The sequence below is a fragment of the Schistocerca cancellata genome, chromosome 11, assembly GCF_023864275.1.
Source record: "Schistocerca cancellata isolate TAMUIC-IGC-003103 chromosome 11, iqSchCanc2.1, whole genome shotgun sequence".
Classification (NCBI taxonomy): domain Eukaryota; kingdom Metazoa; phylum Arthropoda; class Insecta; order Orthoptera; family Acrididae; genus Schistocerca; species Schistocerca cancellata.
In genome coordinates, this window is record NC_064636.1 from 108,924,723 (window position 1) to 108,942,965 (window position 18,243).

Below are 18,243 nucleotides of genomic sequence, written 5' to 3' on the forward strand. Positions count from 1 at the left end.
GATTCCGGGCCTCGAGGAAGGAAGGATCGGGACGGGACAGGAGATATCTGTAGAGACCGGGTGGGGAGGAGGAGGAGGGAGCGGGGCCTGGTGGGGAGACGTCCATGGCATTTTGGGGTGGGGATGGGAGGCGGGGTGGAGCCTTTTTAGGAATAGAGGAAGTGGAGGCGCCACTAGGGCGTTTGACAGCGGCAGATGGGCGGGTGGTGACAAGAGGGACGGGAACGATGGGGAGGTGGTGGGAAGGGACAGGTCCCGGCACGGACGCAGCAGTCGGCCGCAGCAGTCGGCGCCGGAGAAAGTGACTGTGACGGTGCAGGCGAATGTGGCAGTGATGGCGATGGCGACGATGAGGACGGCGGTGGCGGTGGTGATGGCGATGGCGACGGGGAGAGCTGGGCGTGGGCAGTGGCCCGACGGGCCACCACCCTAGCCGGAGCTGCAGTGACAGGCTGGGGGAGTGGGGGGAAAGGATCAGAACGAGAGGAGGAAGCGGGAGAGGGGGCGACAAAGAGCGAGGGCGAAGGGATAGAGAGGAGGGGAGGGATGTAAGGAGGGGGGTGGGACTGGGCACACCAAGTGATAGTGGTGGAGGCGGCGGAAGGGGACGTATACACGATGGCGGTGGTGGTAGTAGTGACGGTGGTGGTGGGGGCAGACATGACGACAAGAAGAAGAAAGAAAAAACACAGCACTAAAAGGACAGGACAAACACTGGGAGACGGCGGACGGCGGACGGACGTCGACGGCGACGGCGACGGCGGCGACGGCGACGGCGGCAGGGACGCTGCTGCCGCGGACGGGGCCGCGGCGGCGGCGGCGGCGGCTGCTGCTGCTGGCTGGACTGCTGCTGGCTGGACTGCTGCTGCCACCGGAAGGCTGGCTGGCTGGCTGGCTGGCTGGCTGGCTGGCTGGCTGGCTGGCTGGGGGACCACTGCTGCAGGCCGGGACCGCGAACTACTACTGCTGCTGCTGCTGCTGGCTGGCTGGCACCTGGAACCCCTAACACTTCGATTAGCGCGAAGGTGCACTATCGAAGGGCGGTAACCTTTCGGTGTACCGCCGGAGATGTCATATAAGAAGTTTCTGAACAGTATATAGCATTTGTCACAAAGCGTGAGAACGAGTATTAAACATTCTTCGAAGAAGTACTGTAAATCTTCATTCATTTACATCAACGTCATTACAGAACAAAGTATATACAATTGTTGAGATTAGCGTTACTTCAGATACTATCCGACAAGACGTCAAAATTGGAAATAAATGCGATTCCCAGCTGTCTGTTGCTACTGGTCGGGGACGGCGAACCGCACAGCTGTTGCGGGGCGTCGCCAAGAGATGGCAGAGCGGTAGCCGGTCCTCTGCTCACAGCAGTACGTGTAGTAGTCGTAGTACTAACACCTGTATGCAAGAATGACGACCTCTTTCCTAATACTTTGGTTGGCCAATAAGAGGCAGGCCGACGACAAATAAACAGCTCTTCTGTCAAAGTTCAAGCTAATTAAAACGTATTTTGAATTACATAAAAACAGATGGCTATGAAAGATGATTGTTCTTTTAATGCATACCCTACCCCGAAACAACGTCCATATCATCGCTGGCTCTATGGGAAACAAATACGTTTTGACGATCCTCACATTGAATTCTGACTGTCTTTCTGGCCTTCTCCAAGTGTTTCTGGAATTCAGTTTAGACACTTCTCATAACACAAGGCTTATTTCTGGTATTATCACACTTCCAGCGCATTTGACATTTCTCAATCCTTTCACTAAATTTGTAGAAACTGTCTGTTCATCTAAAAAATCTTCGACAGTGGGCCACTAAATACACCCTTCGCAAAACGATGTTTCTTTTTTCCATTTGCAGTCTACCTCCATTGACAAAGAATCTCTCTCCAGTCATTCTTCAGAGAAGAAAAATAAGCCACATCTAAAGACTGCATAAGACTAGTACCGTTCGGTGGAATGCAAATGAAATTTATGTTGTTTTCCTCACACAGCCCAGTAGTTTTCATTAAGATGTGAGAAGAGGGATTATCTCTGATGATTATTCTCCGTCGTCCTTTCTCTGAGGCAAACAGGAGGAAGTGAGTCCGAAACCAACTGTCAAACACACTCTGTTCTAGCCACTCACTCTAATGTGTTCATTTGCACTCCAGGAGGTGAACTGTAAATCCAGTCTGTCCATTTTGGCTTACCTTTATCAATACGATAAGGGAGAAGGAATTCTCGTGCTGCCTTCCCAAACAATATGAGAGTGAGGCAAGGTTTTGAGGTGTCCTCAGTTTTCTCAGGACGTCGACATGTCCGACGAAACAAGGGCTTTATTTCGCAAGTATGTGATGAAACCCAGTTTCATCAAAACTGAAAACATTTCAAAAGGAACGCTTTCAACCTCGGCTTTGTATTTCTCTAAAAAGACATTGATTCTGCTAAGGACACAGGATCAGCCCCGCACCGCTCTGTGGGACGGTTTAGGAGGGAATTGGAGGCGAGGACAGCGGGTGCTGTTGGATGGTGACGAGGTGTGCGTTCCACATTAGTAATGCGTCGAGAGCTAGTCCTAAACATTTCACTGTCAGAAACAGTGCAACACTGTCGGTCGCAGATGGAGAGTCGGAAACCCGGGCGACGGAGGCGCCGGCCGTTCAGCCACGCAGCCTGCAGAGCTGTGTCGCCAGTCGCGGTGCTGCGTGGAGTACCGGCAGTGTTCAGGGTGCGCCGCGGTTCCGCACTGTGCGAATTACGGCGCCGTCAGAGCTCTGAGAGTCTGGGACCTGACGCAGCGCCGCCTCCAAACGAAGCCTCACAGCGCACGCCTCAGGCAGCTGTGACGTCACACGCAGGGGTCATAACAAACCGAGGTCTTTGAGACTTTGGCAAGTACCACATGGTGTGTTGTGCTTCAGATCGAGTGACTGTTTACATTTTAGATTGTGCTAAATAAATTACGGCGTTTATCAGAATGCCACGGAGGTGTTGCTTGCCAAATTGCAGAGGCAATTACGGCAATGGGCCTAAAGTTTCAGTATTTTATTTTCCATATATGAGTTTCTAAGATTGAAATGGATCTGGGCTGTTCACAGACAAGATTGGATGCCCAGCAAACATTCAGTTGTAAGTATCGTTGTTTTTCTTAACTACTAAATCGTAACACATAACTTTTATTGCGAAATGTTTTACGAATGAAAGCAATACACAGTCCCGCCCATCTTAACGGTCATTTTCATAACATCTTTATCGATCTACTGTACGCTTCACTTAAGGTATGTGAGCTGCATTTCAACGAAGAAGGTGTATTAAGCAGTACAAGTATGTACCAGCCAAGAACTGGCAAGCTGTTGGATCGTCGATGTTTGAGAAAAGTTAAGTTAAACAACGAAATGTTAGGCAGAGGCCTACATTTGTAAATCACAATGTCTTAAGTGGGAAGATGGTTGTATAGTTGCATCTCATTTTATGTTAAGCTTTTCTCTTCCATATGCTGTACCTTCAAAGTTACTGGGATGCCCTTCACATTTGTCCAATACGCCGACATCAGCCTGAGGGGACCCCGAAAGTCGCAGGGAGCGACTAGAAAACAGTGCCCTTCACATCGTCATTCGAGAAAGTGTATAAACGCAGGAGAAGTTGATAGGAGCGACTTCTTTCTGTAGTTTAGAGTAACTAAAAAGTAAAATAAGTGACTGCGATAAGCATAGTGACTGGATCGTATCACAAATTAGACAGTGTGTGCTTATTGTTAATTACCCGCAATCCTTACCCTACAGTCGATTGCTACTCTGTTATAAACAGTGATTTATTTCTCAGAGTTTTTATTAATGGTGTGGAATTGAAATGTGTTCGAAAGATGAAACTTCCGAAAAGTCTGCAACACACAAGAGGTGTGTCAAGCTCTTAACGAAATTTATTTATTGTGTAATAAAGATGAGATTCCTGTTGATAGTGTTCTGTTGTTCACTGAAGATAATTTGCAGAATTTAGTGGAGAAGTTGCCAGAAAGGGAAACTGATTTTTTTTTTAAAGTTCCAGGTTTCATTCCTGAAATGTAGTTCATCTCAGTTTAGATATTATACTGACTGGTGCTGTGATCATTACTAAATACTATTAGCTGACGTGGATGTACGTTTGTCAGAAGCACTGCCATTATTTCTATGCCAAATACAAATACACTGTCCAGGCTTTGTAGTAAGATTTTAAGTAGTACATCATTGAAAAACATAGTGATCAGTTAGTAGTCATATCTCACAGAAAGCTGGAACTTTAGCCTCACAGGGTAAAGCACTTCTTGTGTCAACTGATGCAATACATTCGAAATCCTAGCTTGATTACGATGGTGAACTTTCCTGATACATAAAAGAAGTAATTCTTAAATCAGAAGCAGCTTGCTTTGAGATGGTTAGGTTAGTGGCAGACAATAATTCAACTTACAGAAAAGTAATATCAAACTTAATTACTCCACCAGAAGTAAAGATAAAGTACTGTCACCCTGCACAAACTTCTGCAGATCGCCCACTGTACTCTTTTGTGGATACAGTTCATCGCTTAAAGTGTATCTGTAAAAACATGATCTATTGCGATATGGAAACTCTCTAACTTTAAAAACTCTTTTTCCAAATTCAATTGAAAGGCAAGATGTTAAATTGGTGCTTCGTATCTTAAATAATAAGACAGTTGCTGCTTTGCAGAGACTAGACTCGAAGAAAGGAATTCAAAATTGGGACAGCACTGTGACATCCATAAAAATAATAAATCTTCGGTGATGAATTGAGAATGTGAAAACATTACTTAAGGGCCAGAGGCTAATAAATGTTTTGCAGGATCCTGTAACTTCTAATTCCCAAGACATATTTGATTTTTTAAACAGCTTTGTGTCTTGGTTCGGTTTATGGCATGGGGTGAATGATGCAGGATACTTTCTAAAGAATCACACTTTGCTCTAAAATATACAACAGCTCCCTTGACTGATTTCAGTAGCTATTGGCTGTCTGACAAAAACAGGACCTGTTGTCTCCTTGAAAGAGTATAGATTGACTGTTTGGAATTAAGTGGGGGAAAATACCATATTTCTCTTAGACAGGCTTTTGAAACTGAGCAAAAACTTAGGCCTTTTAGCACAGTGTAAAGTAGTTTGAGATGAGCTTCTTAAGGAGTCAGATCTTTATGAAACAGCTTTTGAAATACAGGAGTTAAAAGATTTATTAAATGTAGTAGTAGATGAGAATGATGTTGAAGGGATAGTAGAGGACGGCTAGCCATTATTGCCCTACATACCAGGGTATTGCTCGCACCAAGTGCTGAAAAAAACTCACTGTGGGTATTTCTCATTTCAGATGAAGTAAAGCACGATGATCATCTGATAATGGCATAGGATCGAAGAGGCTTGGCATCCCCCAAACAAGATATAGTGGCATGTGTAACTTACTTTTACTTTACCTTTCAAAAAATTGTAAAAGATTATGAAACTTTTTTTCTCCAGTATGCAAATCAAAGGTATGTGCTTTTGAAGATAGCACCCTGTAATATTCCCAATAATTGATTTAGTGGTTTCCAACCTAAAAACGTACATAGTCTTGAATCTATCACGTGTTCCATGTTGCTCTGTTGTGTAAATATCGTATTAAATACACATACTAAGAGAAGAAATGATGCAACTATGAAGAAGAACATAAATGTTTTCAAAAGAATGAAAAATGTCACTTACGTGTACTTTAATTTTTTTATTGACATGTACAAGAGTGTTTTGGAAATCGTTTTATGAGGTGAAATAAAAAGTATCTTTTACATTTTTAATTAATTATATTCCATTTCGTCCCACCCCTCACTTTCTGTGTGTGTGGTGTTTTTCCCATCTGTCTGCAACAGAATTTCTCAATTATTTTAGATAGTTTCCTTACTCATTGATGACATGAATCAATAAGTTCCATAATATTTGCAGTAATTTGTGTGCTGGTTCTTTAAATGTTTATTCGTAAGAAACAAAATTTTGGTGGCTAAGTTTCAGCTAGTTCGGTAATTTTCCAGTAACAGGAAGTGAACATGGTATTCTACTGCTATATTTTACAATTAGTGATTCACATGTGCACTTGTTTTCCATTAAAATGTATTAATGTTTGTTTCTGATCAAATATCTATAAGGTCCAAATTACGATTTATATATTGTCACTGTATTGTCACTCTATGGGGCTATGTTAACATTAGAAATATGCACCTGAAAAAAGTCGAAATGTTGCGAATATGAGATTTGCAGTCATAATACGCATCAGTGAAGGAAATTCTGAACGTGTTTACTTTACGTTATTTGAAATGACAATTTACATTTATGCAAAACGCATTATGTAATGACACATTCACTTAATTGGACAGACCGTTTTGCTGGGCATGCCAAAGTTCCGATATTTGCTTGACCCCTGCTGTGACAACACGACGCCGGCTGTGAGGCATTGATTCCAGGTGGCGTTGCCTGACGACGGCGGGCTCTACGCTACAAACTGCAAGCAGAGTACAGATCGCTCACGACAAGCGTGAGGCTGCCTACCGTGCTGTCATCTTGTGGCGCCGGCCTGCAACAGGGGTTAGTTGCGTGGCGCACCGTTCGATGGCAGGACTAGCCGTTGCTTATTTCATTTCGTTTTCTTGCGTTTTGCAGGAACATGGCTTAACCAACTGAAGTTCTCACAGTTGCATCCATTACTTACTTTGTTTTATTTGACATAGCTGATATATGTGGCAGTGAAGTGTAATCGTTTGAAATGGTGTAGAAGTGTTGTGTGCCTCATTGCAGAGGAAATTATGAAAATGAGGCACGAGTACTAAAACTGAAATTAGCAACATTAATGTTTCATGTGAACAAGTGAATTTAATGGGTCTCCAAAAGAAGGATTATAGATACTCGCCAGATTGTATTACGTTTTGTAGTATTTTATTTTCAATATCACCACACACTTACCAGTATATAAGGAGCAAACACTGTCTTGTGCTATCCCATCCTAGTACACTTCAAAAGTTTTGTCCACATTTTCAAACACACTCAGCAGGTTAGAAGCTCAATGACAAATACCTGTTGTACACAAAACACAAGTTCCAATCTTTTTTTGTGAAGCAGATCATTTTGCTTCACTAATTAGTCTCTGTTCTTACAAGGGAACCTCCCCATTGCACCCCCCTCAGTTGGCACAGTGGATAGGCCTTGAAAAACTAAACACAGATCAATCGAGAAAACAGGAAGAAGTCGTGTGGAAATATGAAATAATAAGCGAAATATACAAACGGAGTAGTTGATGTGCAACATAGTTAACACCCAAGGACCATCCAACCTCACGAGCGCTGCAGTCCCGTGGTTAGCGTAAGGCCGGTATTACACTATCAAATTTCTTTGTCAAAGATTTGATCAAAGATGTGATCAAATATTCCGTCAAATATATTTGACAAAGATCTTTGACGTAGCACTAGTAGGGGTATTACACTGTCGTCATATACTTCCTCAATGTTCAAGATGGCTGACAACTACAACTTGTTATTAACTGCAGCAGTTGCATGTACCACAGCTGCACTGTGTGCACATGTGGAAGAGAAGCGGAGCGGGGGGGGGGGGGGGGGAGGAAGGAAGCATACCTGGGTGAAGCCGTGGGTTTTATGGCGACACGATAAAAGCATTCAACAAAACTTGTTACGTGAGCTTATAGGGGAGGACGACAAGTCGTACATCAATTGCTTAAGAATGGATGAGCATAAACTTCTGTATGTGCTCAATGAAGTGTATCCTCATATCACAAAGCACAATATTCACTTAAGAACTGCTACATCTGCAGAAGACAGGCTCACTGTAGCACTCTGATTCCTTGCTACAGGAGAGGGTTAGGTTAGGTTAGGTTAGGTCAGGTCAAGTCAGGTCTGGTCTCCAATCTACTTAATCAATTTTTGTATTCTGCGTGCCTCACGTTGTAAAGTGCCTCATCAGCTTCATACATCTCTATTAATTTTGTAGTTGTCAGCACACACCAATTGTATTTACCTGCAATGTTTATAAAAACACTACAGACGACAGAATGCTGCAGCGATGCTAGCGTTTCATGTGGTAACATGTCACATTACAGTAAACAGATGACAAGCGACTTCTTTGATCAAATGTACAGCGAGGTCCTAGACTTGATCAAATATTGGACGACATTTGACAAGGTTCCATATTACACCATCAAACATCTTTGACAAAGATATTGGACAAAGATATATGACAAAGAAATTTCATAGTGTAATACTGGCCTAAGCAACTGCGGGATGAGAGGTCCTTGGTTCAAGTCTTCCCTCGAGTGAAAATTTTAGTTTTTTATTTTCAGTTTATGTGACAAACTCTTACGTTTTCATCACTTTCTTGGGAGTGATTATCACATCCACAAGAAAACCTAAATCGGGCAAAGTAGAAGAATGTTTTTACCAATTCGCCAAGTGTACAAGTTAGGTCGGTCGACAACATAATCCTGTAATGTGATGCACATGCCGTCACCAGTGTCGTATGGAATATATCAGACGTGTTTTCCTGTGGAGGAATCGGTTGACCTATGGCCTTGCGATCAAATATTTTCGGTTCCCATTGGAGATTCACGTCCTTTCGTGTAGTAATCGCACAGTTTTGCGGTGCGGTTGCAAAACACAGACACTAAACGTATTACAGTGAACAGAGACGTCAATGATCGAACGGACAGATAATAACTTTGCGAAAATAAAGAAAGTAAATTTTTTACTCGAGGAAAGACTTGAACCAAGGACCACACGTTCCGCAGTTGCTCACGGTAACCACGTGACCACGGCGCTCATGGGGTCGGATGTTGATGTTGCATATCTTTCACATGGACTACACAGTTTGTATATTTTGCTTATTATTTCATAGTTCCACACAACTTTTTCCTGTTTTCTCGATCGATCTGTGTTCAGTTTTTCAAGGCCTGTCCACTGAGCCAGCTTATAACTAAATCTGAGGGGGTGCGATGGGGAGGTTCCCTTGTTAGTGACAAAAATTCAGTTAACTGATGGACCATGTAATTCTTTGCTTCCCTTTCTCAACTGTCAGTTGTTTACAATTTCCCTTGTTAAGACACCCAACCCTCTTTTTAGTTTAACATTCCGTTCACATATTAAAGTGTGTCACATACGATTGGATCAGTAAAGAAGATGCAGATCAGACAAAGTACCCACACTTTGAAACTATTTCAGAACGTACACAACTAAGTATGGCCAAAATCTCTGCAATTAAAAGGCTGCATGACGTGTAATGTCCACAGATAATAAATTTTTGTAAAAAAAAACTTAATTTAAAGTCTCATTTTAAAAATTACCTGTCAAATCTGTGCTAAATATTATCAAGGAGAGGACTGTTTAAGGTTTCCTATCATTGGGGGAACATCATCTTACTGAAGATTTTGACAACACTGCTAAATTCAGCAAAATTAATTTGTACATGATGGAACATTTTATATATTAGCTGAACAGGTAATCTGTTTCAAGGATTCACTGCAGAAATCACTGTCAGATATTCTGAAAAGTGTTTATCATGGCTGGATATATGGAAACGTTGTCCTGATCGCACTTTTGGATTATCCAATGACAGTCATTTGCAGATACCTCATGCCAATCACGCTCTTCTAGAAATGACCAAGTATTGCACTAAGGACTCGAATTTTGAATATCTTTTGCCACGAAAGTTTCAGACAGATGCTGTAGAAAAAAAAATTGTAAAACGTCGAACAATGGCAGTATGTCACTATTTGGCATCTCTGGGACAGGTAATTGAAATTGAATCCAAGCTAAGAATTCAGGCCCCGCTATCCTTGAAAATTCCATCATCTGTTCTTGGAGGAGTTGGAACAGATTTAGATTCTTTGGAAGCTGACTGTGTAGATGATGTCACCTTACCACCACCACGATCAGACATTGAAAAATATAATGGATTTGAGTGAGGATCGAAGAAAGCTGACATGTAAGACATGTAAAAGATATTTAGAGCGAGATAAAATATTATTAGCAACAGAAAATGATGAAGGCCAATAAGGTTATTAATGTTGTCATTTCTTCTTATTGGGATGTTAAAAACATGGTCTCTGGAGAACATCTACAAAGCGTCATTAGATGCTCTTCCCAGATAAATTTACTTTTAAGATTAGCTGTTGATGCAATTAAAAAAGAAGACATCTTCCTACGGTAATTTTGTCATAGTCAGGTAGATCACACAGATAACAGAATTCTTCGGTGTGTTATAAAATTTAGGGTGTAATATGCTTCACAATAATTATGTTAAAAAAATAACGATAGCAATAACAGTAATAACAGCAGAAAGGGAAAAATGTCAACCGTAAAGCAGTTTGGAAAAAAATTTCGTGACAGGTCAATAGACATTAACATTTGTCATTTTCCCATCATTCTTAATTTTTTCTTCTTGATCTGTTTAATTGCATTGTTAACACTGAAACTGCATAATACTAAGCCTACATTTTACTTAAAAAGATTTCATTTAATTAATGGCATTATTCTGGTACATATTTGACAGTTGTGAAGACACAAACAGATGGTGGTGTCAGATGTATGAAATCTCTCTGTTTGATTTGTTGGTTAAAACTTGGTAAGATGACGATTTACTATTAAACCGATCCCGGCGACAATATCGATAAGATCTTTATGTCTCACTGAATTACATTTTTGTCCAAGTGTTAAGCTTACGATCACCAGAATAATTCGCCGCGCAAGTCGCCTAGGTGGTGTCAACTCGAAAGACTTGCACCTGGCGAACGGTCTACCCGACGGGAGGCCCTAGTCACACGACATTTTGTTACCGGAATAATTACTTCATCCCGTCTGATAATTTTTTCTAAAACTATCTCTCTCACGTAGTGTAAATTACAGGCTGCGTTGTATGTTGGTTTCACTCGTAATTCTGCGTATGAAGGAAATCACAGAGTATTGTAACCAGCGTAATATGTATTTTGCACTACAGCATACAGGAACCACATAGTTTCTTATGAATGATAAAGGGCGGCACTATTTCTCTGTAAATTTCTCTGTAAATGGCGTACAGATTGATAGTCGAGATGTAAGTCTCGTGATTTTGTTAGGCTTTCACTCTTGCAGTATAATGGAGGTTTGCAGCGACAGGCTAGCGGCGATGACGTGACATTTGCGCCGTGAGGCCTGTGTATCAAAAGCTGTGGGTTCAATCCCCTGCAGCTTTCTGTGCGCCTGACTGTCGGCAGTTGAATGTGACGTCGGACTGCCTGGTTATGTCGTTCCAGCCTTGTCCTCAGTCGAAAATTTTTTTAATGGGCAGAAGTTCTCTATTCATCGAAATATGTTCTAGTATCGAACGCTCTCTCCTCCATCTATATTCAAACAACAGAAAAAAGTTCAAACACGTTTTATTAAGTCACACTTTACAAGGGAAGTGACACCAATTTTGAATATTATTGTTTTATAGCACCTTTATTATTTCTTGCAGAGCAAATTTATTTTGCTTGTTCGAAACGCATCAGTTCTAGTGCTTCTGGGTTTTGAAATGAATTACATAATGGCTTTCGCTGGTTCCAAAATATGATGTGAATCACTAATGCATAGATCCAACCCACACGTCCCAATGTTCAATTAAAGTTATGGGAAACAGATCACATTACAAACCTGCTCCGACCAAAAATAATTTTTTCTCTTTATTGTTATTTTAAACCTGTACAACAGGCAGGCTGTCAGCAGTATTCTACGCTGCTCTTCAGCCATAGGATACACAATGAGAGATAAACACGAAGAAGACACATAAGTTACAGAACGGTGGGCAATAAAACAGGAGACACATAAATACAAACACGGAGCCGTTCACACTCGACGGGAATCCACACTGCAAACTGTTTATACGACGCACAGACACTAAAGAAGACGATGGCACTGGTGAACGATGGAGTGTGACGGTGAACACTGAACACTAAGCATAACGGCACACACGATACACTGATGGCAGTGATCTCCGGCGCGCGAATGTAGCGTGTGCGAGTCCGGGGACCTACCAAGAGGGGAACAGGGGGTGAGGTGGGGGAGAGGGGAGAGCAAGGATGCCAATGGCTGAGGATACGGGGGCAGGAGGAGAGGGACAGGAGAGGGGAAGCCCGGGGGAGGAGCGGGGAGAAATGTAGGAGGGAGGGAAAAAGGAGAGAAGGGAGGGAGGGTACCAAGAGGAGCAAGCACAGGAGGAGGGTGGGAGGATCAAAGTTGGTAGAAGGGGTAGATGGAGGGGAGGAGGGCATCATCAGGGAGAGGGAGCTGACGGAAGCCACCTTGGGAGAGGGTAAGGAGGGTGGAGAGATGGAGACCGGGTGGGATGTGGGAATACAGGCGCGGCAGCGGGCAGGGGTGGGAGAGGATCGGGGAGACGAACGGGTGAGGAGGATCGAGTTTACGGGTGTACAGGATCCGTATCCTTTCAAGGAAAAGGAGGAGGTGGGGGAAGGGGATGAGATCGTACAGGATCCGCATGGGGGAGGGGAGACGGATGCGATAGGTGAGGCGGAGAGCATGGCGCTCAGGGATTTGGAGGGATTTATAAAAGGTAGGGGGGGCGGAGATCTAAGCCAGATGGACATAACAAAGGATAGGGCGGATGAGGGATTTATAGGTGTGGAGGACGGTGGAAGGGTCCAGACCCCACGTACGGCCGGAGAGGAGCTTGAGGAGACTGAGTCGGGAGCGTGCCTTGGCTTGGATTGTCCGGAGATGGGGAGTCCAGGAGAGGCGACGGTCGAGGGTGACGCCACGGTACTTAAAGGTGGGAGTGAGGGCGATAGGACGGCCATAGATGGTGAGATAGAAATCAAGTAGGCGGAAGGAAGGGGTGGTTTTGCCTACAATGATCGCCTGGGTTTTGGAGGGATTAACCTTGAGCAACCACTGGTTACACCAAGTGGTGAACCGGTCAAGATGGGATTGGAGAAGGTTTTGGGAGCGCTGCAGGGTGGGGGCAAGGGCAAGGGAAGGCGGTGTCATCGGCAAACTGGAGAAGGTGGACGGGGGGGGGGGGGGTGACGGCGGCGGCATGTCCGCCGTGTACAAAAGGTACAGAAGGGGGGAGAGGACTGAGCCTTGGGGCACACCGGCGGAGGGGGAAAAAAGGTGTAGGAATCTGTGTTATGGATGGTGACATAGGAAGGATGGCAGGAGAGAAAGGAGCCGATCAGACGGATGTAGTTAATGGGAAGGGCGAAGGTTTGGAGCTTGAAGAGGAGACCGGAATGCCATACGCGGTCATAAGCACGTTCGAGGTCCAGGGAGAGGAAGATCACGGAGCGACGGGAATTAAGCTCTTCGGAAAGGAGATGAGTGAGGTGAAGGAGAAGGTCGTCGGAAGAGAAGGACGGCCGAAAAACACACTGCGTAACGGGAAGGAGGCGGTGCTGGCGGAGATGCTGGTGGATGCGTCGGGTGAGGATAGATTCCAGGACTTTGCTGAAGACCGAGGTAAGGCTGATGGGACGGTAGGAGGAGACGGCGGACGGCGGTTTGCCAGGTTTAAGGAACATGAGGATACGGGAGGTTTTCCACAGGTCGGGGTAGTAACTGGCGGACAGGACTACATTGTAGAGCCTGGCCAGGGTGGAGAGAAAAGAGACAGGAGCTTCCCGAAGGTGACGGTAGGTTGACACGATCGTGACCAGGAGCGGTGTTGCGTTTTGTGCGTAGTGTATCAATGAGATCCTGTGTAGTGATGGGGGCATTGAGGTCCGTGTGTGCAATGTTGTTCAAGTACTGGAAACCAGGAGTGAGGGGAGGAACAGAGGTGTCGGATCGATCGCGGATATCCGGGAAGACAGAGTAATCGATCTGGGGATCATCAGGGATGGAAAATACATCGGAGAGGTAGGAGGCAAAGCGATTGGCCTTACTAAGGGTGTCAGAGAAAGGGTGATCATCATGGAACCAAAAATTAAAGCCGATACGAATATTGTAGCACAGTTCATTTTTTTTTTTTTTTTTTTTTTGCACTTTCCATTCCCTTCTCGGATGGAGAAGGGCGGGCTGTTATAGAGCATGCGTTGGGCTCTTTTCAGCCATGGGTTTTAGTTATGCTGTTTTGTCACTGTTTATTATTTTTGTTGCTGGGGTGCGGGGAAAGGGGTGGATATCTCCCAATTGGGAATTTATTTGCAGGGGTTTGTAGGGGACAGTTCCGGTATTTACCTTAGCGGCCAAGGAAAACCTGCAAAACCCGGCCAGAACTGCTTGTTATGGTTCTTCTCGTTATTTATCGAGTCGCCAGCGTATTTGACGCTGGCGTTCACGGTGGGCAAGGGCGGCTTCGTGTTCCGCCTCTCGCTCTCTTCTTCTTCTTTCTTCTCGAGCATTACTTCTTATGAGCTCCTTGCTGACCAAGTAGCTCGTTTGATGCTCACTGCGGTCGTCAATATCCGGGCTGGTGACGTCCAGGACCTCTCTGTCCACAAGGTAGTGACTGTGATTCACAAACTCCTTGGTTTGGACAGGAGTCCTGACGTGCTCCCTTGCCTTCTGATGTGGCCTGTGTGGCCCGACTTATCGTCATCTTCATCTTCTTCTTCGGCCAGGCCGTTTGTGTGGCCTGGTCGTCTTTATGCTTCTCATCTGTCTGCAGCGCCTGCGTCTCCTTGGTGGTGTCGTGGCGGAGGGATTCGCGAAGGGTGAGGCAGGCGGCCTCAATCTCTGCATGGATGACCATGTGGAATCGTGTTTCTGCCTCCTGGAGGGCCGACTCGATGTCGGGACCAGCTGTCGCCGCCGTCTTCCCACTCGCTGCGTCGCACCGCCGCCCCCTCCACCCTTGCCACAGGCGGCGGGGGAAGGCGGCCGCACGTGAGCGGTGGCCGTCCTCGAATCTCCTCCGGGTGCCGCCGTTGTTCCCGCGGCGTTGCCTCCTCCTCTTGCTCTTTCCTCTGTCCCTCCGTTGCTCGCCGCGGCTGCAGATCGTTGACGTCTCCTTCTCCTGCGGCGTCGCCTCTTTGCCTGGGGCGCCGTCTCCTCTGAAGTGGCGGGATTTCGGCCGTTGAAGGCCTGACATCCGCGCCAGTTTGCGACATGCTCACCGCCGCTGCGGGCGCACGTCGGTTTGACGTCTTTGGTGCTGGTACAGGTGCGGGTGTCATGGTGACGTTCGCACTTGACGCACCTGGCGGCGTTGCGGCAGTGCTTTGCCACATGCCCTTCCTCCTGGCACTTGAAGCACTGTGGCTTCGTGTCCAGGTGCGGGGGGAGAGTCTCCGGCTGCACGTGGAAGCCCAATAGCTTCCGGATGTCCAGAATGTCCCCGCCGTTGTCCGCCGCTGGTGTGGCGACGATATACAGAGGCGGTTTCTTCTTATTGGTTTTGTTGTGCAACCTGACGGTTGCCTCAACAAAACCTTGGCGGCGCAGTCCTTCTTTTACCGCGCGCTCCGTGAGGATCCAAGGCAGTCCCCTCAGGAGCGCCTTTGTGACTTCTTTGCGACGAGTCTTTTGACCCATCGCACCTCTTTCCGGGGCGTCCACCGTGTGAGCGGCCACAAGGGCCTTCAGGGCCCTGTAGTCGCCCCAGTCACCGGCCTGGAGCTTGATGGTGGCGTCGGAGTCGACGGACTCAACGACGACCTCCTTCTTGCAGCTCTTCCCCATCTCATCATAGAGTTCCACCCACTCAACCTCCCTGCACTTGATGTACAGGGCGGGAGCGGGGGAAACTTCTTCTGTCGCCGAGTTGCCGCCTCTCGCGACATTACGTCCCACGCTACTCATCTTTACCATACTGCGCGCTGGGGTTTGACAATTTGCCACCCGCGCGCCGTACGATCTCCTCGCTCACTCTCCCGCAGTAGCAGAGCGCCGCGCTTTAGTGTCCTGCACGCTACGGCTGCCACAACTCGACTGCCACAGCTCATTTTTTTTTTTCCTTTATTGTAATTTAAACACCTATACAGGTGGGCTGGCAGCAGCATGGTTCGCTGCTCTTCAGCCTTTAGTTGAACAATAAACATGAGAGAGAGGTGATATACAAAAAAGACGGCGGGCAAAAACATGGAGATACAAAATAAACAAGAGACAAGAAGCCGTTCACGTTGGACGAAAAAACACTAACACTTGGAAACATGGCGCACAAAACACGGAGAACGGCGACGGCACATGTGAACAGTTGAGTCGGGACTGCACGAAACACAAAGCGATGCACACACACTAAACACTGGTGGCGATGGTCTCCGGCGCGCGAATGTTCACTGAGCGTGTACGAGTCCACAGCTCATTGAAAGTGCTGTAGAATATATAACATATGGCCAAAGAAATAGAAACGAGTATTAAATATTCTTAGAATAAGTTACTGCAAATCTATGTTCTCTGATACCAAAGTTTTTAAAGAACAAGAGATATGATTTTGTTGAGATGAACTTTACTTCAAGTACTTCCCGACAAGATGTCAAAAAGCGAAATAAACGTGACTGCCATCTGTCGGCCGCTACTGGAAGGCGAAGGGCGGGCCGCGCAACTATTGCCGGCCGTCGCCATCAGATGGCAGTGCGGTAGTCATTCTATTGCACGCAGCAGTACGTGTTGGCTACCCACATAGTATTAACACCTGTATGCAGGAATGTCGACTTCTCTACTCTTAAACTAATTCCCCACTAAGCGGAAGGCTAAAGGAACATAAACCATTCTTTAGGGTTCAGGGGAAATAAAAGATATTTTAAATCAAATAATAACATGGCTATGAAAGCTGTTTGTTCTTTTAATGCATATCCTATCCGAAAATAACGTCCATATCATCCCTGGCTCTATAGGCAAGATATACGTTTTGACAATCTTCACATTGAAAACTGACTGTCTTTCTCGCCGTCTCCACACGTTTGTGGAATTCAGTTCCCACACGTCTCATAGCACAAGACTTATTTCTGGCTTAACAGGGAGATGCTATAAGACTCACATCGCATTTAATATCCACATTTCTCAATTGTTTCACTAAATGCGCCACTATATGTGCCCTTCAGAAAACGCTGTTTCTTCTTTTCATTTGCAGGCTTCCTCCTCCACCAAAGAAACTCTTCAGAGAATAAAACCAAACAACATCTGAAGATTGCAGAAGGTTGGTAGCGTTTGGTGGAATGCAAATGAACTTTATGTTGTTTTCCTCATACAGCTCCGAAGCTGTCATTGAGATGTGACAAGAGATTATCTTCAATAATTACTCTCCTTCCTTCTCCCTTTAAGGCAAACAGGAGGGAGTGAGTTTGAAACCAATTGTCAAACAACTCTGTTCTAGCCAGCCACTCTGCAGTGTTCATTTGCATTCCAGGAGGTGACTGTAAATCCAGTCAGTCCATTTTGGCTTTTCTTTTTAAATAAGATAAGGGAGAAGGAATTCTCCTGTGCATTCCCAATTAACATGAGAGGTTTTCTCAGGACGTCGACATGTCTGGCAAAACAAGAGCTTTCTTTTGCTGGTATGTCTTGAAACCTAGTTTCATCAAAACTGGAGATATTTCAGAGGGGACGCCTTTAAACTGAGCTTGGTATTTCCTTAAGAAATTACACATTCTCTTTTAAAGCAGCAGTCTTCCTTGAAATACTGACTGTAAATATGCGAGACAGTTCAGAATTTGTCTCTCTAAAAATGCCTTTCCCAGTCCCATTCAAGCTCATTACACTGAATAACAAATTTGAAGTGGAAGTGTGTAAATTGCATAATTTTGAGATAGTTATGTTTATTTCAGTATTAAATGATACAAAATCATCATCTTCATAAATATTTAGCTCTAGTTTTTAAAAAACTGATCTACATTTTTGTATAAGTAACTCCCTAACTGAATATGTATTCATGTTTCAAGATTCAGCATAAATTTTAACATCCTACTTTTATTACACACTATTAATTCTGTAGTCTGTGTGATCTACCTTACTACAAGAACGCTCCCTTACGTAGAAGTCTTCTCTTTTGATTACATCAACAGTAAATATCTCTGGAAAGAGCTGTGTTGATGTTCTTTAGATCCCATGATTTTAGCAAGCAAATACGTAAAAATAACAGCATTAATAACCCATTATTAGTACAGTACGACCCATTTCTGTCCACCTTTCTTATACGTTCATCATTTTATATTACTAAAAGTCTTTTATCTAGCACTAATTATGTTTTAGATGTCTCACGTCTCAGCTTCTTAAGAAAAGCTCTGGCATAATACCCTGACAAGTATTCCTGAACAGACTGAATTTGTTCCTCACTGAAATC